This window comes from Ranitomeya imitator, chromosome 3, assembly GCF_032444005.1.
Source record: "Ranitomeya imitator isolate aRanImi1 chromosome 3, aRanImi1.pri, whole genome shotgun sequence".
NCBI lineage: Eukaryota > Metazoa > Chordata > Amphibia > Anura > Dendrobatidae > Ranitomeya > Ranitomeya imitator.
This window is the reverse complement of record NC_091284.1, coordinates 248,692,403-248,715,919: the sequence shown is the minus strand read 5'-3', so window position 1 is coordinate 248,715,919 and position 23,517 is coordinate 248,692,403. Positions and strand designations below refer to the sequence as shown.

General features: G+C 45.6%; 1 protein-coding gene across 1 annotated transcript in view; it reads left to right on the top strand.

Annotated features, from left to right (window-relative positions):
* The first annotated feature begins 5,233 nt into the window (after window positions 1-5,233).
* Window positions 5,234-23,517, top strand: part of LOC138669670 (glutathione S-transferase Mu 4-like) — a 197,839-nt gene continuing 179,555 nt past the window's right edge. Inside the window, exon 1 of the mRNA XM_069756334.1 lies at window positions 5,234-5,237. The gene's annotated coding sequence lies outside the window, so the exon portion shown is untranslated. The remainder of the gene's footprint in view (window positions 5,238-23,517) is intronic.

Genomic DNA, 23,517 nt, shown 5'->3' with positions numbered 1-23,517 from the left:
ATAAGAATATCGTACAGGTAGATCACAACAAACCTGCCTACTAGGTGACTAAACATGTCATTAATAAAGTGCTGAAAGATGACTTTCCGTAATATAGTCCTTCATGGCCTGCCTCTCTGGACCTCAGATGTTAGGCAGCTTGGCACCAGGAACCAGATTTATGGCACAATCTTAAGGATGATGGGGGGAGGAGTTCTTGGCTCCCCTTCTCAGAAAACACATCCCCAAAGTCTGATGGTAATGGGGACGGACTGGGTATCCACCCATGCCAACTGGGTACCCAAGCAGTGTCCTTGACAGTATGTACTCCAGTTATCCACTTCCTGTGTCTGCCAATCAATTACCGGAATTTGCAGAGCGAGCCAAGGAAGTCCCAGTACCACAGGTGAGGGCAGGCCCTCAAGCACGTAGCAGTTTAACACCTTAGAGTGTATGGCCCCCACCTGTAGCCGCAAGTCATGGACCACATGCGTGAAATGCCCCTGCTTTAGGGGGTGGGACTCAATGGCAAAAATGCGTATCGGTCTGGACAATGTATTTGGGACAAGGACTTGGTCCCGGATGAACCTAGCGTCGACCAAATTAAACCCCGCTCCACTGTCCAGGTAGGTGGAAATGTCCACGTTATTTTCACTCGTGTAAAACAGATGGTAAATGAGTATTTCCCACTGAGGTAATAATTACACCCAGGTTTCCAACCTCCCCGCAACCCGGGCCCTCTAGTTTTCTAGCAGTTGTTTAAAATAGATGTCGGGTAGGACATGTGTTCACAAAATGACCCTTTTTGCCACAACAGAAACACACACACCCCTTACGTTGGACTACAGACAATTTGCTAGGTTGAGAGGCCGAACCCACCTGCATGGGTTCCACAGCTGGCTCAGTACGGACCACTCTCAACCCCGGACCTCCCGCCCCGGAGGTGACTCCCTATGTCTCTGCCGAATGCAATGATCAACCCGGATTGCCAGAGACATGGCTGCCTCAAGGGAGTCAGGAGTCTCATTAAGAGCTAAAGCATCTCTTACTCTCACTGAGAGGCCCTCACAGAACTGACTACGGAGGGTCAGGTCATTCCACCTAGTGTCTGTAGCCCACAGCCAGAGCTCGGAGCAATATTCCTCCGCCAGGTATTCTACTTGCTGAAGTTGGCATAAAGAAGACTCAGCCAGTGAGGCGCAATCAGGGTCATCATACACAGGCCCAGAGCCTGAAAAAATCCCTCTACTGTCTGGTGTGAGTGTGAGTCAGATGGGAGAGAAAATGCCCATGCTTGTGGGTTCCCCTGAAGGATCGAGATTACAGTCCCCACCCGTTTCTCCTCTGTACTTGAGGATGCCAGACGCAAGCAGAAATAAAGTTAGCAGGCCTCACGGAACACAACAAACTTGTCACGCCCCCCCAGAGTACGCGTCCGTCAATGTGACTTTGGGCTCCTCAATGGTTTGCTTGGAGGGCGAAATTCCCACACCATATGTAGCCGGGTACTGTGAAACCACCATGTGCAAATCCACCACTTCCAAACTGAGCTGCTGCAACTGCCCTGTCAGAGCAGAGATAGGATCCATCATGGATCAGAAAAACTGATTACGGTCTGAGTTAATGTCATGATTCGAGTGTTGAGTGACCTGGTACCAGGGGCACCATTCCTCGCCCTAACACCAGGGGGCACCCTAGCTCGCCCTGTTGCCCGGGAAAATTGAGTTGGTGAAGATACCATGACCACTGCCCTTGCCTTGTCTCCTATAACAGCCCTACGAATGTGTCCCTTTCCCACACCCGGGAAAGAGAGGCGCCACTGTGTACCGCAGTACACCAACCTGACAGACAGGGGGACAAAGACGAGGGTAAAAACTCCACACACACACAAAATAAACACTCACATATAACAGAGATATTCACCAGGGTGTGTGGGGGGGAAGAAAGAGAAAATGGAAAGGATAAGGAATTTCCAAGCATGCAAACCAAGCAACAGTCGCTAATAAACTCCTCCAGCTCTCCTGCACAACACCAGCTTCCCCCACTACAGATCTATGTAGCTAATGCTAACTCAGTCAAGGACCTGGTAATCGAGCCCAGCTTTTATAGGGAAGAGGAGTGGCTAACCGAGCACAGCTGAATGCAGGAATTTCCAACATGGCCGATTAACCATTGTTCTGCTGAAAGAAATAAACACGTTTAATGCATTGGAGAAGTGCTTCTTCTCAGTGGCGAAGTAGGAGCCATCAGACGGTATGTAAATCATCCCGAACCTATCACCAGGGAACCTATCACCAGTTTTTTCCCAATGTAAAGTAGGGCCAGCACCTGTAAGCCCTCTTTTACAGCATACTGGAATGCTGTAGATATTTCACCAATACACTCTGCATAACAGAAAAAAATATTTTTTACTAACTAACCTATGGCGGGGTCTAGTCTTATGTGTGTAGTTGGTCTTGATACAGCGCTTCTCTGCGCTCCTGCACAGGCGTACTTCCCTCTCCCCTGCCGAGGGCAGATCAAAGTATTGTAGTATACATGTGACGGTGCTCTTTGGCCTCCCCCCCCACACACACGTGTACATTAGATTGACTTGTTACGCCTTTGGCGGGGCAGAGAAAAGTATGCCTGTGCAGAAGCGCCATAAACTGGATTACGTAGGATGCATCATTCACACAAAGCAAGAAGGAGGACGGTGATTGGAGAGGAGGTGCTGGATCATGACCATCGGACTAGGCTGTGCCATAGGCGAGTATAATAAAAGCTATTTTTTGTGGTATTCAGAGTGTTAGGGGGACATAGCTACGGCATTCTATTAAGCTGTAACAGATGGCTTACGGGTGCTGACCCTACTTTATATGGGAAAAAAACCTGGTGACAGTTTTCTGTCCTTCAACAGGGCTGTGTAAAACATTCTCACCAGATGTCGGTAACAAGTCATCCAATACACACAGGCAAAGAAATCAAACCATACATGTCCATAAATTTATTAAAATATGTGTAATAATGAATAATGGCACAGGGAAAAGTACACGCTTACTGAAATTTAATTAATACTTCCTACAAAAGTTGGTGATGACAGCTTCAAGACACCTCCTGTATAGAGAAACTAGTCTCATGCATTGCTCAGGTATGATTTTGGCCCATTCGTTCACATACTCTTCAAATCTTGAAGGTTCAGGGGGCTCGTTCTTTGAACCCTGAGCTTTAGTTCCTTCCATACATTTTCTGTTGGGTTAAGGTGAGGTAATTGGTTGGGCCATTCTAGCAGCTTTATTTTCTTTCTCTGAAACCAATTGAGCGTTTCCTTGACTGTGTGTTGTCTTGCTGAAATGTCCACCCTCGTTTCAACTACATCATCCTGGTAGATGGCAGCAGATTTTTATAAAGAAAGTCTCAGTATATTTGTCCATTCATCATTCCTTTAATAATATGATGTTTGTCACTGCCGTATGCTGCAAAACAGCCCCACACAATGATGTTTCCACTTCCAAACTTTATTCTTTCTATTGTGTTTTTGGGGTGTTATGCAGTACTTTTTCACCTCCAAACATGGTAGGTATTATGGCATTCAAAAAGTTCAATATTGGTCCCATCTGAACAGACAATATTCTGCCAGTATTTCACGGGCTTGTCTTAAAGTTTTTGAACAAACTGTAAATGCAATTGAGCACGTATTTTGTTCAGCAGTGGAGTCTTGCATGGTGATCATGCATACAAGCCATGGAGTCTGTGTGCATTACTTATAATTTTCTTTGAAGCAATTGTACCTGCTGATTCTAGGTCTTTCTGTAGTACTCCATGTGTGGTCCTTGGCTCCTGGACAACTCTTTTGATAATTCTTTTCACTCCTCTATCTGAAATCTTGCTAGGACCACCTGGTCGTGGTCAGTTTATACTGAAATGATGTTCTTTCCACTTACAAATTATGGCCCCAACTGGGGCTTTCAGTAGTTTAGAAATTCTTCTGTAACCAATGCCATCATTATGTTTTGCAATGATAAGGTTGCAAAGGTTTTGAGAGAGCTCACTGGTTTTACCCATCATGAGAAGTTTCTTGTGTGGCATTTTGGTAATAAGACACCTTTTATATGTTGAACAGCTGATAGTAATCTTTCCACTTTGTGAAAAATTATATCTAATTACTGGAACATTTCAGCTGGTCTCATGATTTTCCATGGCTTTTTGTAACACTCTTCATGTGTTCAATACTTCTTCCCATATCATGTCTCATTATTACGCACAACTTAATTTATGGACTTGTATGGTTTGATGTTTTTGTATGTATTGGATGGGTGGTTACTAGGGATGAGCGAATGTGCTCTGTGATACTGTTATCACTCGAGTATCACGGTGTTCGGATGTACTCGTTACTCGGCGAGTAATGGGCGGTGCTATATGTAAAACTTGAATCCCCACCCTGCATTTTTGGCGCCTGTTACACAGCCAATAAGTATGCGAGAATTGTGTGTGCTTCACTGTAATGCCATAGCCATCTTGATTGTGGCATTTCTGTGATTGGTTGGCCGTGTGACATGATCGGGGCTATGAAAAAACAGGTGCAGCCCAGCTCGGTACACTGACACCATTGCAAAGCTCTGTCACCAGTAGCATAGCTACTGGTGAGCAGAGGGGGCGGTCTCCAAAGGCCCACCTTTGAGGGGGCCCACCCAGAGCTACGCTACTGTAACTGTACAGTCTGTCTATAGGGGTGCTGCCTTATACCACAGGGTCTGCCTATAGGAGTGCTGCCTTATACTACAGAGTCTGCCTATAGGGGTGCTGCCTTATACTACAGTGTCTGTCTATAGGGGTGCTGCCTATGGGGGTGCATTATACAATATAAAGTAGGCCTATGGGGAGTGCATTATACTATATGGAGGCTTAAGGAGAGTGCATTATACTATATGGAGGCTTATGGGGAGCGCATTATACTACATTTAGGATGATCTGGTGCATTGTAATATATGGAGGCTATCTAGGAGGCATCATACAGTGTGGAGATTACAGTGAGGGGGCCATCGTACAGTGTGGGGATTACAGTGAAGGGGCCATCATACAGTGTTGGAGCCATCAAACAGTTTGTGGGATACTAGGGGGTCAGTATACTGTGTGAGTGGTACTATACAGCAAGGGGGCATTATGCTTTGTATAAGAGAGCATCATACTGTGTATAGGGGAGCTGTACAGGGGGCAGACTCGGGACATTATTAAATGTAAAGTGGGCACTTATTGTTATAGGGGAACTCAGGTTACTGTGACTATCAAAGGGACACACAGAGCATTATTACTTTCTAGGGGGCAAAATATGGGCACTGTTTTTTAGGGCACTTGCACCCGGCATTACTATATTATCGAGGGTTGCTTTAGAATTTAGAGGGTACAGGGAACCACACAGCAGGTGCAGTAATAGGGTCACAGCGGCTCAGTATTGGGGTATCAGCAGGATGAGGAGTTTGTGCAGATTGGGAATAGATGGTGATTCCTGGAATATGAGAAGTGAAATATGTCTTTGTTGTATTCTCTGCAGCCGAGTCCTGGCTGGAAGAAGTTGTGTCGGTCTGGGCCAGATGGAAAAGACGGGAAAAGTGAACGATTCCATCAGAAAGATCGTCAGCGGTAAGTCATTATCTGTAACTGTGCTGTGATCTCTTATATGTTCTCTACGACTGACCATATGGCAGTAATATCCATTTTGGTCTTTATATAGAGATTATATTCAGTAACAGCATGGTCATCTGCTGAGGTACTCCTCCAATATTAGGGTGCATCACCCAGTTGTAATCAAGGTCACCTGGTCAGGGGCCCACTCTGAAGCTTCGCCCCCCCTCCCCCCCCCCCGAACCAAAACCCTAGCTACGCCTCTGTGACATGTCGTATTGGATGGAGAGAGTGCTTGTCTAGGCCTGTGTGTGTATAGCATAACGATTCAGGGGCCTGTACACTGGTGCTGAAGATGAGCCATCATACTATCAGCACTTCTAAGGACTAATCGTTTGCTTTCCTGTTTGTATCACATACAATCTGAATTTAGCCTAGGAAGGGAGAGTCGCAGTTTTGTGCAGTCTGTTGGAAAATATATAGCTACTGTTTTTTGGTGGGCGGGTGAAAAAAATTGAATATATTTTGATCCAACTAGTATTACGAGATTTGTGTTACTTTTTGTGTTACCGTATATAACACCCCAAAAAATTGTTCAAACATTTCCCTGGGTTAAAGTTTATACCCATATGTTATTATGTGTCCTGGATTATTTTTTTTTTGCATATAACACTCCAAAAAAGCATTTAAACATTTTTCAGGCTTAAATTTGTTACCCATAAAGTATTTCGTGGTCTGGGAGACATTTCCTGTGATCTATAAAACTGAAAATAGCTTTAAAAAAAAGTAGCAGTCTTAAATTTATCAGCTATACAGTTTCACATGTTCTGTGGTATCCTACACTCCAAAATAAGCCTTGAAACATTTTTCTGGATTTTAATTTATCATCCACTTTTGCGCTTTTTCTGTTACATTACAGATGTGTTTAACTCCCAAAAAACACCTTGACTGCTGCAGGTGACCATTTTTTTTTTTCAAGAGAATTAGTAATTACGAAATGTGTAACGTGTGCGTAAGGGATCGGGAAGTGGAAGTGCTGATGATGGTCCACGCAGGTGCCGAGGACATGGAGCATGTACAACTGCGCCTGTTGCTGGAGCACAAAAAATATGCCCTTCCACGACACATAGGTTCTTGTCCCACTTTGCAGGGAGACATGCAGGGCCGGCGTTAGGGGCAGGCAAACCAGGCAGCTGCCTGGGGCTCCCGCTCCCCCAGGGGCCACCAGCTAGCAGCAAGTCACGTAGCCGCTATGGGGCCCCTGTGAGGCAGGGGGGCTTGCCTGCCGCCAGCGCCAATTCTCCCGCCGCATTGAACTATACCGGCATCTGCCTGTACAGTTCAAAGCAATGATGGAGGAGAGAGCGTCACCTGATGCTCCCTCTCCCATCATTCCTCACTCTGCCTCTGACACTGCGGGTGTGCGTCATCACGCACTCACTGTGTGCCAGGCAGTGCGGTGGCAGCCGCTGACACAGGAGCAGGGAGCAGCGCGAGCACGAGGAGAGGTGAGGAGCTTGTGTGTTTTTTTTTTTACTGGACTGTGGGGCCATTCTCGGGAGTGGGGGAAGGTGGGATGTGGGCTGTGCTGTATACTACTGTGTGGACAGTGCTGTATGCTACTGTGTGGGCTGTGCTGTATGCTACTGTGTGGGCGGTGCTGTATGCTACTGTGTGTGACAATTGCTGCTTGAACCTGTTGGTGCTGAGTCTCTTCAGGCTCTGGATGGTTCTGAGTCGCATTTTGTTCTGGTGTTCCTAGCTGGGGAAAAGTCAAGACAGGTATCACAATGGCCTGATTTATTTGAGTCCAAGACTGGGGAAAATCTCCTAGAACAGTGTGTATCATCTTCTCTTCCATAGGTGGAGATGTTTCTGCGTCTGTTTCTCTGTTCTTCAATTTGTCAGGGCATTTCTTGAGATGGTCTCTGGATACTGCCATCGAAGTTTCTCCTCCATCTTTGCTGATGAGACACACTTTAGTATTGTCAAAGTTGGATGGCAAGATGGTATATGCTTCTGCTTCCCACTGATCATCAAGTTTGTTCAATCTTCTTTTACGCTTTAACACTTGTTCGCCTGGTGACAAGGGAACTGCAGGAGCATGTTGGTTATAGTCTCTCTCTTGTTTTTGTCTGGCTTGAGATAGACTTCTTTCAACACACTCTTGAACTTGGAGATACTTTTGCTGTCTTTCTGTATCCCAATCTGCATCAGACGATGGATTTTCTGGGGTTAGGACTCCCATGTCTAGGTCAACAGGTAGTTTGCTGGATCTCCCTCTCGTCAGGTATGCTGGAGTACAGTTGTGGGATTCACTGGAATGTGGTTGTACAATTCTACCAAGTCTGGAAACTTTTCTGGCCATAAGTTCCTTTCCTGTATAGGTAAGGTTTTCAGTAGGTCAATCACTACTTGGTTCATCTTCTCACACATTCCGTTGGTTTGTGGGTGATACGGAGTCGTTCTGATCTTTTAGCATCCATACAGGTTGCAGAATCTGAAACACTTCCACTTCAAAGACTGGACCTTGATCAGTAAGGACCTTTTCTGGGTATCCGTGTGGTCTGCAAAAGTAACGTTGAAAGGCCTTGGCTGCTGTTCTTGCCGTCAAATGCTTGACAGGTACAACTACCAGGAATCTGGAGTAGTGGTCTACAATGGTCAGGGCGTAAACATAGCCGGATTGGCTTGGTGTTAGCTTCACATGATCTAGCGCGACCAATTCAAGTGGTTGTTTAGTAACTATGGGCTGGAGGGGAGCCCTCTGACTGTCACGGTCCTTTCTGCGTAAGCTACACGGGCCACACTCTCAGCACCACTTTTCGATGGTTTTCTTCATACCAATCCAGTAGCACCTTCCACGAAGTAGACTCTCCAACTTCCTCCATCCGAAGTGTCCTGCTCCATCGTGGTACACTTCCAGAACCATTGGCGCATTTTGCCTTGGGACCACTATCTGCCAAACCAACTCATGAGTGCGTGGCTCGATGTTTCTCCGACACAGTTTACCATCATAGATAAATAGTTTGCCCTTCTCCTTCCACAGTTGTTGCGTCTCTTGTGGATCATCCGGACCAGGGCGTGCACCTGCCTGCGTCAGGAGATCTTTCACCCGACATACCGCGGGGTCACTGTCCTGGGTCTCTGCCCATCCATGATGGGGCAGGGCGATTCAGCGTGGCTTCCTGCTTGTTCTTACGCCTGTTTCTCACATGATGGGAATACGGAGTGGCCTTGGGGCGATGGAAAGCTGGCAACTCTATTTCTTCGTGGGTCTCCGAGTCTTCTCCCGTTTCTGGCAAGTTGGGCATTCTGGACAACTCATCGGCATTCGCATTCTTGTGCCCTGCGCGGTACTTGATGGTGAAATCATAATTGGACAAACGGGCCATCCACCGTTGCTCCAGGGCACCCAGTTTTGCTGTGTCCAGGTGTGTCAGTGGATTGTTATCCGTGAAGATGGTGAATCATGGCGAGGCTAGGTAGTGTTTGAATCTCTCTGTCACCGCCCAGACGATGGCAAGGAACTCCAGCTTAAAGGAACTGTAGTTGTCAGGGTTCCTTTCAGTGGGACGAAGTTTCCTGCTGGCGTAGGCAATTACCCTCTCTTTGCCTTTCTGGAGCTGGGACAGCACGGCTCCTAGTCCCATGTTGCTGGCATCCGTATACAGCACAAACGGTTGGTCATATTCAGGGTAAGCCAGCACCTCATCTCCCATCAGAGCCAACTTCAAATGAGTGAAGGACCTCTCCAGTCCGTCGTCCCAGTCAAATGGGGTATTCTTACCCTTGGTTTTCTTGGATTGGCCCACTAACAGGTCTTGTAGTGGTGCGGCTTTCTTGGTGAAGTCTTTGATAAATCTCCTTTAGTAGCCTACCAACCCGAGGAACTGCCGGACTTCATGGAGGTTGTTGGGCTTTGGCCAGACTCTGATCACAGTGACCTTGTCAGGGTCTGGTGCCACTCCTTCGGCACTCACCACATGGCCCAGGTACTGCACTTTGGGCTTTAACAGATGGCATCTGGATGGTTTTACCTTTAGGCCAAAGTTGGACAGGGCTTCGAACACCTCGGCCAGGTGCTCCAGATGGTCCTCATAAGTCTTGGAGAAGGCAATGACATCGTCCAGATACAGCAAGACGGTTTCAAAGTTCTTGTGTCCGAGACAGCACTCCATCATCCTCTGGAACGTTCCTGGAGCGTTGCACAGTCCGAATGGCATGTAGTTGAACTCACAGAGACCCATCGGTGTGGTGAAGGCCATCTTTTCCTTGTCCGCCTCTGCTACGGGAACCTGCCAGTACCCACTGGTGAGATCCAAGGTAGAGAAGTAGTTAGCAGATTTTAAAGCAGCTAATGACTCTTCTATTCTAGGCAAAGGGTATGCATCTTTATGTGTAATGCGGTTTATCTGCCTATAATCAACACACATCCTCATCGTGCCATCCTTCTTCCTGACGAGGACTAATGGAGCTGTCCAGGGGATACAACTGTCTTTAACTACTCCAGCCTCCTTCATCTCTCGCAACATGTCTTTGGCACACTGATAATGAGCAGGAGGTACAGGACGGTATCTCTCTTTAATGGGTGGATGATTTCCCGTGGGGATATGATGTTGAATCCCTTTTATCTGCCCAAAATCTAGGGGGTGCTTGCTGAATACCTGCTCATACTCATGGACCACCCTGTAAGCCCCTTGTTTTTGGTGTGATGGTGTAGAGTCAGTGCCCACGTGTAATTTCTGACACCAATATTCCATTTGTCCTGAAGAGCCATTGTCTTCCGCCTGGTTGGACGGGACCAAGGGTTCTGTTGCCTGTATCACATTGTTTTCAACAGTAAACAGTTTAGCAAGCGTGGCGTGTTTGGTTAGGTGGACCTCTTCCTCTCCACAGTTAAGGACATGTACCGGCACCCTCCCCTTGCGGACTTCAACCACCCCTCTGGCTGTCAGGATTGTGGGCCTACTATCTGAATACACAGGTTCTACCAGGGCTTGGTAGTCTTTACCTCTGAGGCCTATTGCTGCTCGACACCATATTAGCATTTCACTCCTGGGGGGTGTTGCAATGGGGATTGAATCACTCACTGTGGCACGGCCAATTTCTCCACCAGATAGTTCTACTTGCTGTCTCTGTACCAGAGCTCTGATTTCTTTCTGCAAAACACGTTGCTCACGGGAACCAGCAGTTTCGGCCACCTGTTGCAATAAGACAATAACCTCTGCAAGACAATTTTCTATGACATTAGTATCAGTGGTCATCATGGGGTTACATTCACGTCGATCAATAGCAACAATCACGATCCCTTGGGATTTTAACTCTACCCGCCCCACTTTAATGGTGACCTCTTTGTATCCCACTTGTGGTAATGGCTGACTGTTACTGGCGACTAAGGTGAAATTGTCGTCAGGGCCACGAGTAATGTCGGTGTCTTCCCAATAACGTTTATAAAGGACATAAGGCATAGTTGTCACCTGAGAACCGGTGTCCAACAGAGCGTTCATAGGGATACCGTCGATCACAATGGGGAGAACAGGTGGTCCTCCAACGTACTTGGCTCTCCAGTTTTGCGGGCCTGGTCGTCCTACTCCGGGGGTTGGCCCTCTGCCCCAGGGGTTGCTCGTTTAAATGACAGTACATTGCAATGTGGCCTGCCTGATTGCAGCAACGGCAGATGAGTCATCCGTCCTGATGATAGCGATCGTCATCTCTGTCTCTGGTCGGCGGGGTCCTCTTCTGTCGTCGCCAGGGAACATCCTCCGGTCTGGAAGCCAGCTTGATCTTTTCCTTGGAGGCCTCCTGTAGGGACTGCACGGTCCGGGCTAATGCAGCAACGTTCTATGTCGGCTCCTGCAGCTGGAGGCGTAGTCCGGCGGGAGAATCATCTTCCAGGGTCTGAGCATCGGCCTCCGCAGGGACTTGATAGGGCGCCACCTCCTGGTGGTGTGTGAGGGCTGGGCACCTAGGGGAAACTGCATGGCTGAGCTGCCGTTCCCTGTAGCACCTAGATGGCCTTGTCTTTTCAACTGTGCAAAGGCTAGGTCAGGGTTCTACATGGCCAGGAGGTGCAGTTGGGCCCTTTGGTTATTGCACAGGAGTCCCTCAATGAACCGCTCCTTTAAGAGTTTGTCCTCATCTAGCACACTGTTAGGGTCAACCTGCCGGATCGCCCGCAGTGCCACCTGGAGATTAAGGGCATAGTCCCGTAGGCTATCCTGCGGCCTCTGCTTGCACCCATAGAACACCAATTTAATTTCTGTAGCGGTGCAGGTGTCAAAGGTGGTCTTAAGCTTGGCAAAGACCCGCTGCACAGTCTCTTTATCCGCAGCTGGCCAGGATTTCACTTCCTTCTGGGCCGCTCCAAGCAGGTGACCCGTTACAATGTGAACTTTCTGATGTTCTGTTAGGGGCTAAACTTCAAGCAGGCTGCAGAGTGTCTCTTGAAAGTCGGGTAACGTATGTGATTCCCTGGAATATTACGGGAGCCAGGCTGCTCCAGGTATGTATGGCATGGAGAAGGGCATGATGGCCGCTGCAGCTGAGGCGGCGCCCGGCTGGCTGATAGGAGCGGCGGGCTCTGATAGAAGCCGGCGTCTCCTTTTGCGGCTCCGCTGTATGACGTCTCCACTTCCGAAGGTACATCTCCTCCTTGCGCTCCACGCTGCGCGGCAATGGTGGGTTTTGGCGGGAAATGGCAATACACAGTCTTTCAGCACAAGCAGTTCAAATACAATTCTGGCACAGTTCTTAGGCGCACGTGACCTGATTTTCAGGCTTAAGTAGATCCTGTTCGTGACGCCAAAGTTGGAGCGCCCCCGGTAGGGCAGTGGGGTACTCGGAGCCGGGCCCTTCAGTTCTTAAGGAGGATGTCATGGTGGCTGACCCAGTCCGTGGCCCTAGGGGCATCAGTTGATAAAAGGGGGAAAGGTCTTTAAAGGGGAAATGTTCGTGACACCACCTGTAGTATTCGGTCAGGGTGACAGATGCTGCTTAGGGGTCCGCTGGGGTGATGTGATGGCAGCTAGTTGGTATACCTTCCCACAGGTGAAGTATGTCCCCAGGGCTTCCCAGAGTGTAGTGGATGGTGTGAGACGCAGTGAAGAACGAGGACACAAGGGTGCAGTCTCTTTACCTTTTTACTGAAGGCTTCAGCATCCACAGTCCAGAGCACCAGATCACAGGGCAGGCAGAGTCCGGCCGGCCTGAAGGCAAATCCAGAGTCCCCTTATCCAGGTGGAAATCAGTAGCCTTCCCCTAGCGCCTGGATGTTGTAGTACCTTACTGCTGTGCTTCTCATAAGGTCCTCACAACTGTTGGTGGTGTTCTAGATGTTATGTCTTTCTCTCTGTCCCCCAGATGGATAGGAACAACTCATATGACTGATGGCCTGAGGCTTTTTACAGGGACTCTAGTACACCCCAGCCTCCAAAAGTTGCCACTGTGCCTCCTGGGTGTAGGTGCGGATCAGCAATGTGCAATTATCTGTCCTGCCAGTCTCTGAAGTAAAGCGTAGAGATCCTTACTCCCTCGGTATTCTGGCTACCGGATTCTGCGCCTCAGAAGGAAGCAGCCTGCTCCTGGCTGGTCTCCTTCTGATATTCCTCTCCTGTGCTCTGCTTTCCTGCACACTCTCTGCAATATGTTCTGCTTTCTATGTCTCTTCCAAGGAGCTGTAGCACTTCATGCCACAGAGCTCCTCTTTCTCTGTCTTGCTGACAGGAATTGAACTCTGAACCCCTTTTCCCTCCAGATCAGGATGTTTTACAGGGGAGTTCACCTAAAACAGGCTTAGAGCTCCCCCTTCTGGTATGGAGTGTGAACATGTTGCATGCATTGTGTTTACCTGGTAAAGTGATTTCCTTCAGACGTAACATCACTACCCCTGGTGGAAGAATGACATTACTGCAACGACCAGGACCCTGGCGCGCTGCACATACATACAAGTATACTCACTTAAACAACGGAGGAATGCATCAGGCAGTGGAGGATGGGGATAAACCAAAGTAGGAGAAGAAATCGAATTATCATACACTCAAAACCTAGCAACAATCATAGATAAAATCGACAAAACGCCCTCTCCAATAATGACCAACAGCCATGCAACAAAAACTAACTCTGACAGTGAGTGCAAGCCAGGACCCAGTTTATATAGGAGATTGGAGTGGCTAACAGTGCACAGCTGAGAGCATTAACACAGGAGAGTTTCCATGAGCTTTCATCTGAGCAGATTAACCCCTGCACTGCTCAAATACATTTACACTGTTTAATATAAAGGTGAAGTGCTTCTAATCAGTGCAGGAGTAGAACGCAGACATTGCAGTCTTCTGGCTCATCTATCTCGTGGTAAACCTCTGTGACAGCTCTCCAATTCAGCACAGTATCTCCAAGGAGTTGGGAAGCAAGGTTTTTACTGGCAAGGAAGAGAAGGTCTGGCCAGGTTTTATATACAGAGGTAATGACCAGATCAGAAGCAGCTGAAATGGAGCTGCATGTTTCTGACCAGCATAGAAATGGTTGTTAACATCTTCAGGACCAAAGGGAACCAAATCCATGTTATATGGGGCACACAGGTTAAATGGAAGATCTGTGATTCACAATAGGTAGTGATCTTCTAACCCAGATCTCCCAGGACGACCTGACACACTCATGACAACATTGCTGCAGTCTATGAGCAGTGGCTGCCCACACAAATGGTGCATTAAGCAAGAAATATGAGAGTGTATGCACACTGTCACAATTTGGGAGTCTGTAATCACTGTAGTGCAGCGGGGTTGGTGCAGTGTGACAGGCAGGCAGTGACCCAGGAAAGTTCAAAACAAAGTCTTTTAATATCCAAAGAAAACTTACACTGGAACTCAAAAGGTATCCTACGGATCGCAGCTGGAAAAACAAGATAGTCCGGGACCTCTTGCTGTAGTCGACTGCACTGCCGTGTATGCTGAGGAGTGCCAGGCCTTTTGACTCTGCTGGGCTCTATATTGCTTCACACAGGTTGGGCTCTAAAGAGCCTTCTGCTCTGCACGCTTGCAAAACCAAACTGACAGACCCAACCCTCTGCTGCAGGAGTCTTGGCAAGGAACCTGTGACCGTAGGCCACATGGAAAACCCAGCCGGGGAGGAAACAGACCGCCCCACTACCATCCTGTAGTCCGTTTAAAAAATAAAAGCTCATGGCAGGTTTTCCTAAATCTGCCTTGGACAAATAGCTTGACCAAGACCAACACTTACTTTTATTTTGAATTGCAATCACAGCTATGCCTGTGACTGCAATGCACTTCCACGGCCTCAATACACTTCTGTGCGCATCCTGGGAGACACATAGCGACCCTCACATATGACACCGGTCACTGCCTCACATCACATAGAGTTACTACAGACTTTTCATCTTAGGCTATGGTCACACTGTAAATATTTGGTCAGTAAGCCAAAACAAGGATTGGAACAATCAGAGAAAACGTATAATAGAAACACGTGCACCACTTTTGCATTTTTCACCTACTCCTGGTTTTGGCTTACAAGTATTGATGTGAAATACTGACCAAATACTGATAGTGTGACCGTAGCTTTAGGCTGTGTGCCCACGATGAGTTTTTAGTGAGTTTTAGAAGCTGTGTGTCTTTGCTGTGTCAAAAACATAGCGTCTTACAGTTCTAGCTAAGTGGATGGGATTTATAGAAATGTCATGCCCACTGTGCTATTTTTTTTTACTTTGAATAAATTAGCCAGCAGTGCATTTCAAATTCATATGTCAATCTTTCTTACAGCTGCTCTCAGGTTTATGTGCAGAGTTTTCTCATAGAGTTGCAGTAGATGCAGAAAATTCTAAGGTAAAAAACGCACATGCACCAGCCTTAGGCTATGTTCCCACAATGAGCTTTTGGTGAGTTTTTGACGCTGCGTATATTTGAAATAAATGCAAGTAACCTATCTTACTTAATGCGCACAGAAATACTGCAGAAAAACTAAAACATCAAAAACTCACCAACAAGCTTATCATGCAAAGGTAGCCTTAGACCAGACAGCCCCTTTAAACATACAACAAAATTCCCACAAAAAGTCGATATTTCATTGTGAAGTTTAGCCAGAGGGTTTAAGCTTTTTGGTGAGCACCATGTAATCATGTGCATAGAGTGCTGAAACTTGAGTCGTGTGAACTAGTCATACATATGTAACAGTATATGCTGCTTTTGTAAGTAAAATAAATCCTGTTGCACAACTATACTAAACACAAATGAACACCAATGCACAAATAGCCTTAAGGATACAGAAAGATTTAAGTATGCCGCAATACTTAACCAGTGTGACCCCATAAAATGTGCCAAAAAGAAAAAGAATGAAATTCCATTGCATAACATCTTATTTTTTTTCCAATCAGCTCTATATTTACCAGGTCTGAATATATCTATGGGGTTCGGTCTAGGGTTTGATATTAATATGGGGAGTTTCTGAATCAATTGAAGGTGCCTGGTCTGGTGTCACGGTTCTGTTGTCGGGTGTCCTGGGACCAGGGGCTGCTTCCCTGTCCCTAACACTAGGAGCGCCCTAGCTCGCCTGGGGCCACGTACCTTGCCTTAGCTCCTGAATCTGCCCTCAGTCTGTACCCTTCCCACACCCAGTGAAGAGGGGAGTAGTAGTGTACTATAGTACACCAGCTAGACTAACAAGGTAATAAGAACAAGGGTGACAAAAAATAACAAACATACAAATATACTCACACATATAACAGAGGAATGCACCAGGGAGTGGAGGATGGGGTTAAACCAAGGTTGGAGAAGAAAGGGAATTATCACACGCTCCAAACCTAGCAACAGTCACAGATAAACCCACCAATCACCTTCTCCAATAACAACCACCAACAACCTCCAGCCATGTAGCAAAGGCTCTCTCTGAGGCCGGCGTCACACACAGCGTAAAACAATACGGTCCGTATATTACGGCCGTAATACGCTGAAAAGTCCCGAAAATAGTGGTCCGTAGCTCCTCCGTAGGCAGGGTGTGTCAGCGTTTTTTGCGCATGGCATCCTCCGTATGTAATCCGTATGGCATCCGTACTGCGTGGTTTTCTCGCAGGCTTGCAAAACCAACACACCGCTATAGAAGTGATCCATGTGTCCCAAAAATTAAAAAAAATATATATATACTGTCTATATATATATATATACAGTGGGGCAAAAAAGTATTTAGTCAGTCCTCAATAGTGCAAGTTCCACCACTTAAAAAGATGAGAGGCGTCTGTAATTTACATCATAGGTAGACCTCAACTATGGGAGACAAACTGAGAAAAAAAAATCCAGAAAATCACATTGTCTGTTTTTTTAACATTTTATTTGCATATTATGGTGGAAAATAAGTATTTGGTCAGAAACAAAATTTCATCTCAATACTTTGTAATATATCCTTTGTTGGCAATGACAGAGGTCAAACGTTTTCTTTAAGTCTTCACAAGGTTGCCACACACTGTTGTTGGTATGTTGGCCCATTCCTCCATGCAGATCTCTTCTAGAGCAGTGATGTTTTTGGCTTTTCGCTTGGCAACACAGACTTTCAACTCCCTCCAAAGGTTTTCTATAGGGTTGAGATCTGGAGACTGGCTAGGCCACTCCAGGATTTTGAAATGCTTCTTACGAAGCCACTCCTTCATTGCCCTGGCGGTGTGCTTTGGATCATTGTCATGTTGAAAGACCCAGCCACGTTTCATCTTCAATGCCCTTGCTGATGGAAGGAGGTTTGCACTCAAAATCTCACGATACATGGCCCCATTCATTCTTTCATGTACCCGGATCAGTCGTCCTGGCCCCTTTGCAGAGAAACAGCCCCAAAGCATGATGTTTCCACCACCATGCTTTACAGTAGGTATGGTGTTTGATGGATGCAACTCAGTATTCTTTTTCCTCCAAACACGACAAGTTGTGTTTCTACCAAACAGTTCCAGTTTGGTTTCATCAGACCATAGGACATTCTCCCAAAACTCCTCTGGATCATCCAAATGCTCTCTAGCAAACTTCAGACGGGCCCGGACATGTACTGGCTTAAGCAGTGGGACACGTCTGGCACTGCAGGATCTGAGTCCATGGTGGCGTAGTGTGTTACTTATGGTAGGCCTTGTTACATTGGTCCCAGCTCTCTGCAGTTCATTCACTAGGTCCCCCCGCGTGGTTCTGGGATTTTTGCTCACCGTTCTTGTGATCATTCTGACCCCACGGGGTGGGATTTTGCGTGGAGCCCCAGATCGAGGGAGATTATCAGTGGTCTTGTATGTCTTCCATTTTCTAATTATTGCTCCCACTGTTGATTTCTTCACTCCAAGCTGGTTGGCTATTGCAGATTCAGCCTTCCCAGCCTGGTGCAGGGCTACAATTTTGTTTCTGGTGTCCTTTGACAGCTCTTTGGTCTTCACCATAGTGGAGTTTGGAGTCAGACTGTTTGAGGGTGTGCACAGGTTTCTTTTTATACTGATAACAAGTTTAAACAGGTGCCATTACTACAGGTAATGAGTGGAGGAAAGAGGAGACTCTTAAAGAAGAAGTTACAGGTCTGTGAGAGCCAGAAATCTTGATTGTTTGTTTCTGACCAAATACTTATTTTCCATCATAATATGCAAAAAAAATGATAAAAAAAACAGACAATGTGAGTTTCTGGATTTTTTTTCTCAGTTTGTCTCCCATAGTTGAGGTCTATCTATGATGTAAATTACAGACGCCTCTCATCTTTTTAAGTGGTGGAACTTGCACTATTGCTGACTGACTAAATACTTTTTTGCCCCACTGTATATATATATATATGTCAGTAGACACATATATGTATATATATTAATATTTATTCCAGCGCTATACAGCTTGAAAGCCGGTAATTCAATTACCGGCTTTTTCTTTCTCCTTCCTAAACCCGACATGATTTGAGACATGGTTTACATACAGTAAACCATGTCTTCTTTCCATTTTTTTTGCAGATTCCACACTACTAATGTCAGTAGTGTGTATCTGCAAAATTTGGGCGTTCTATCTACTAAATTAAAGGGTTAAATGGCGGAAAAAATTGGCGTGGGCTCCCGCGCAATTTTCTCCGCCAGAGCAGTAAAGCCAGTGACTGAGGGCAGATATTAATAGCCTGGAGAGGGTCCATGGTTATTGGCCCCCCCCCCCTGGCTAAAAACACCTGCCCCCAGCCACCCCAGAAAAGGCACATCTGGAAGATGCGCCTATTCTGGCACTTGGCCACTCTCTTCCCATTCCCGTGTAGCGGTGGGATATGGGGTAATGAAGGGTTAATGCCACCTTGCTATTGTAAGGTGACATTAAGCCAAATTAATAATGGAGAGGCGTCAATTATGACACCTATCCATTATTAATCCAATTGAATGAAAGGGTTAAAAAAACACACACACACACATTACTAAAAATTATTTTAATGAAATAAAAACAAAGGTTGTTGTAATATTTTATTTAACGCCCAATCCAATCACTGAAGACCCTCGATCTGTAAAAAAAAAAACATAATAAACCAACAATATACATACCTTCTGCAGATCTGTAAAGTCCAACGATGTAGATCCATCTGAAGGGGTTAAAATAATTTGCAGCCAGGAGTTCTGCTAATGCAACGCTACTCCTCGCTGCAAAACCCCAGGGAATGAAGGTAAAGTAGGTCAATGACCTACATTTAGCTTCATTTGCGGTGAGGCGCCCTCTGCTGGCTGTTCATAGATCGTGGGAACTTACCTAGAAAGCCTGGGAGCTTTCAAGGAAAGTTCCCACGATCTAGGAACAGCCAGCAGAGGGCGCCTCACCGCAAATGCAGGTAAATATAGGTCATTGACCTACTTTACCTTCATTCCCTGGGGTTTTGCAGCGAGGAGTAGCGTTGCATTAGCAGAACTCCTGGCTGCAAATTATTTTAACCCCTTCAGATGGATCTACATCGTTGGACTTTAGAGATCTGCAGAAGGTATGTATATTGTTGGTTTATTATGTTTTTTTTTTTACAGATCGAGGGTCTTCAGTGATTGGATTGGGCGTTAAATAAAATATTACAACAACCTTTGTTTTTATTTCATTAAAATAATTTTTAATAATGTGTGTGTGTATTTTTTAACGATTTCAGACAATTGGATTAATAATGGATAGGTGTCATAATTGACGCCTCTCCATTATTAATCTGGCTTAATGTCACCTTACAATAGCAAGGTGGCATTAACCCTTCATTACCCCATATCCCACCGCTACACGGGAATGGGAAGAGAGTGGCCAAGTGCCAGAATAGGCGCATCTTCCAGATGTGCCTTTTCTGGGGTGGCTGGGGGCAGATGTTTTTAGCCAGGGGGGGGGCAATAACCATGGACCCTCTCCAGGCTATTAATATCTGCCCTCAGTCACTGGCTTTACTACTCTGGCGGAGAAAATTGCGCGGGAGCCCACGCCAATTTTTTCCGCCATTTAACCCTTTAATTTAGTAGATAGAACGCCCAAATTTTGCAGATACACACTACTGACATTAGTAGTGTGGAATCTGCAAAAAAAATGGAGAGAAGACATGGTTTACTGTATGTAAACCATGTCTCAAATCATGTCGGGTTTAGGAAGGAGAAAGAAAAAGCCGGTAATTGAATTACCGGCTTTCAAGCTGTATAGCGCTGTAATAAATATTAATATATATACATATATGTGTCTCACTGACATATACAGTTAGGGCCAGAAATATTTGGACAGTGACACAATTTTCGCGAGTTGGGCTCTGCATGCCACCACATCGGATTTGAAATGAAACCTCTACAACAGAATTCAAGTGCAGATTGTAACGTTTAATTTGAAGGGTTGAACAAAAATATCTGATAGAAAATGTAGGAATTGTACACATTTCTTTACAAACACTCCACATTTTAGGAGGTCAAAAGTAATTGGACAAATAAACATAACCCAAACAAAATATTTTTATTTTCAATATTTTGTTGCAAATCCTTTGGAGGCAATCACTGCCTTAAGTCTGGAACCCATGGACATCACCAAACGCTGGGTTTCCTCCTTCTTAATGCTTTGCCAGGCCTTTACAGCCGCAGCCTTCAGGTCTTGCTTGTTTGTGGGTCTTTCCGCCTTAAGTCTGGATTTGAGCAAGTGAAATGCATGCTCAATTGGGTTTAGATCTGGAGATTGACTTGGCCTTTGCAGAATGTTCCACTTTTTGGCACTCATGAACTCCTGGGTAGCTTTGGCTGTATGCTTGGGGTCATTGTCCATCTGTACTATGAAGCGCCGTCCAATCAACTTTGCAGCATTTGGCTGAATCTGGGCTGAAAGTATATCCCGGTACACTTCAGAATTCATCCGGCTACTCTTGTCTGCTCTTATGTCATCAATAAACACAAGTGACCCAGTGCCATTGAAAGCCATGCATGCCCATGCCATCACGTTGCCTCCACCATGTTTTACAGAGGATGTGGTGTGCCTTGGATCATGTGCCGTTCCCTTTCTTCTCCAAACTTTTTTCTTCCCATCATTCTGGTACAGGTTGATCTTTGTCTCATCTGTCCATAGAATACTTTTCCAGAACTGAGCTGGCTTCTTGAGGTGTTTTTCTGCAAATTTAACTCTGGCCTGTCTATTTTTGGTATTGATGAATGGTTTGCATCTAGATGTGAACCCTTTGTATTTACTGTCATGGAGTCTTCTCTTTACTGTTGACTTAGAGACAGATACACCTACTTCACTGAGAGTGTTCTGGACTTCAGTTGATGTTGTGAACGGGTTCTTCTTCACCAAATTAAGTATGCGGCGATCATCCACCACTGTTGTCATCCGTGGACGCCCAGGCCTTTTTGAGTTCCCAAGCTCACCAGTCAATTCCTTTTTTCTCAGAATGTACCCAACTGTTGATTTTGCTACTCCAAGCATGTCTGCTATCTCTCTGATGGATTTTTTCTTTTTTTTCAGCCTCAGGATGTTCTGCTTCACCTCAATTGAGAGTTCCTTTGACCGCATGTTGTCTGCTCACAGCAACAGCTTCCAAATGCAAAACCACACACCTGGAATCCACCCCTGACCTTTTAACTACTTCATTGATTACAGGTTAACGAGGGAGACGCCTTCAGAGTTAATTGCAGCCCTTAGAGTCCATTGTCCAATTACTTTTGGTCCCTTGAAAAAGAGGACGCTATGCATTACAGAGCTATGATTCCTAAACCCTTTCTCCGATTTGGATGTGGAAACTATCATATTGCAGCTGGGAGTGTGCACTTTCAGCCCATATTATATATATAATTGTATTTCTGAACATGTTTTTGTAAACAGCTAAAATAACAAAACTTGTGTCACTGTCCAAATATTTCTGGCCCTAACTGTATATATATATATATATATATATATATATATATATATATATATATATATATATTTATTCTATGTGTACACATTTATTCTACCTATTGGACTGTAAGCTGTCAGTGTGATTTTACTGTACACCGCACTGAATTACCGGCTTTTCTCTCTAACACCGCTGCGTATTTCTCGCAAGTCACACTGCTGGTCCGTGTGTAATCCGTATTTTTCACGCTTCCATAGACTTTCATTGGCGTATTTCTTGCGCAGTACGGTGACAAACGCAGCATGCTGCGATTTTCTACGGCCGTAGAAAGCCGTATAATACGGATCAGTTTAATACGGCAGATAGGAGCAGGGGCATAGAGAATAATTGTGCAGTATTTTTTGCGAGTTTTACGGACGTAGTTTCTGCGCTCTTACGTCCGTAAAACTCGCAAGTGTGACGCCGGCCTGACAATGAGTGTTAGCCAGGACCCAAATTATACAGAACAGTGGCAGCGATCCTATGGCATGCAGAGCCTTCCTGGTGGGCACGCGTGCCATCTCCTCAGGACTAGAAAACGGCGGGGGAGGGGGAACGGAAGAACAGCGGGTCACAGGAGGCAGGGGCCGGCAGCTGCATATATCTCCTGTGCCCGCTGCTAAAGAGAAATGAATATTCACTGCACTTGCAGTGAGTATTAACCCCTTTACCCCCAAAGGTGGTTTGCACGTTATGGACCGGGCCAATTTTTACAATTCTGACCACTGTCCCTTTATGAGGTTATAACTCTGGAACGCTTCAACGGATCCCGGTGATTCTGACAATGTTTTCTCATGACATATTGTACTTCATGATAGTGGTAAAATTTATTTGATATTCCCTGCATTTATTTGTGAAAAAAAACCGGAAATTTGGCGAAAATTTTGAAAATTTCACAATTTTCCAACTTTGAAATTTTATGCAATTAAATCACAGAGATATGTCACACAAAATACTTAAAAAGTAACATTTCCCACATGTCTACTTTACATCAGCACAATTTTGGAACCAAAATTTTTTTTTGTTAGGGAGTTGTAAGGGTTAAAAGTTGACCAGCAATTTCTCATTTTTACAACACCATTTTTTTTTTTAGGGACCACATCTCATTTGAAGTAATTTTGAGGGGTCTATATGATAGAAAATACCCAAGTGTGACACCATTCTAAAAACTGCACCCTTCAAGGTGCTCAAAACCACATTCAAGAAGTTTATTAACTCTTCAGGTGTTTCACAGGAATTTTTGGAATGTTTAAATAAAAATGAACATTTAACTTTTTTTCACAAAAAATTTACTTCAGCTCCAATTTGTTTTATTTTACCAAGGGAAACAGGAGAAAATGGACCCCAAAAGTTGTTGTACAATTTGTCCTGAGTACGCTGATACCCCAGATGTGGGAGTAAACCACTGTTTGGGCACATGGGAGAGATCGGAAGGGAAGGAGCGCCGTTTGACTTTTCAATGCAAAATTGACAGGAATTGAGATGGGACGCCATGTTGAGTTTGGAGAGCCACTGATGTGCCTAAACATTGAAACCCCCCACAAGTGACACCATTTTGGAAAGTAGACCCCCTAAGGAACTTATCTAGATGTGTAGTGA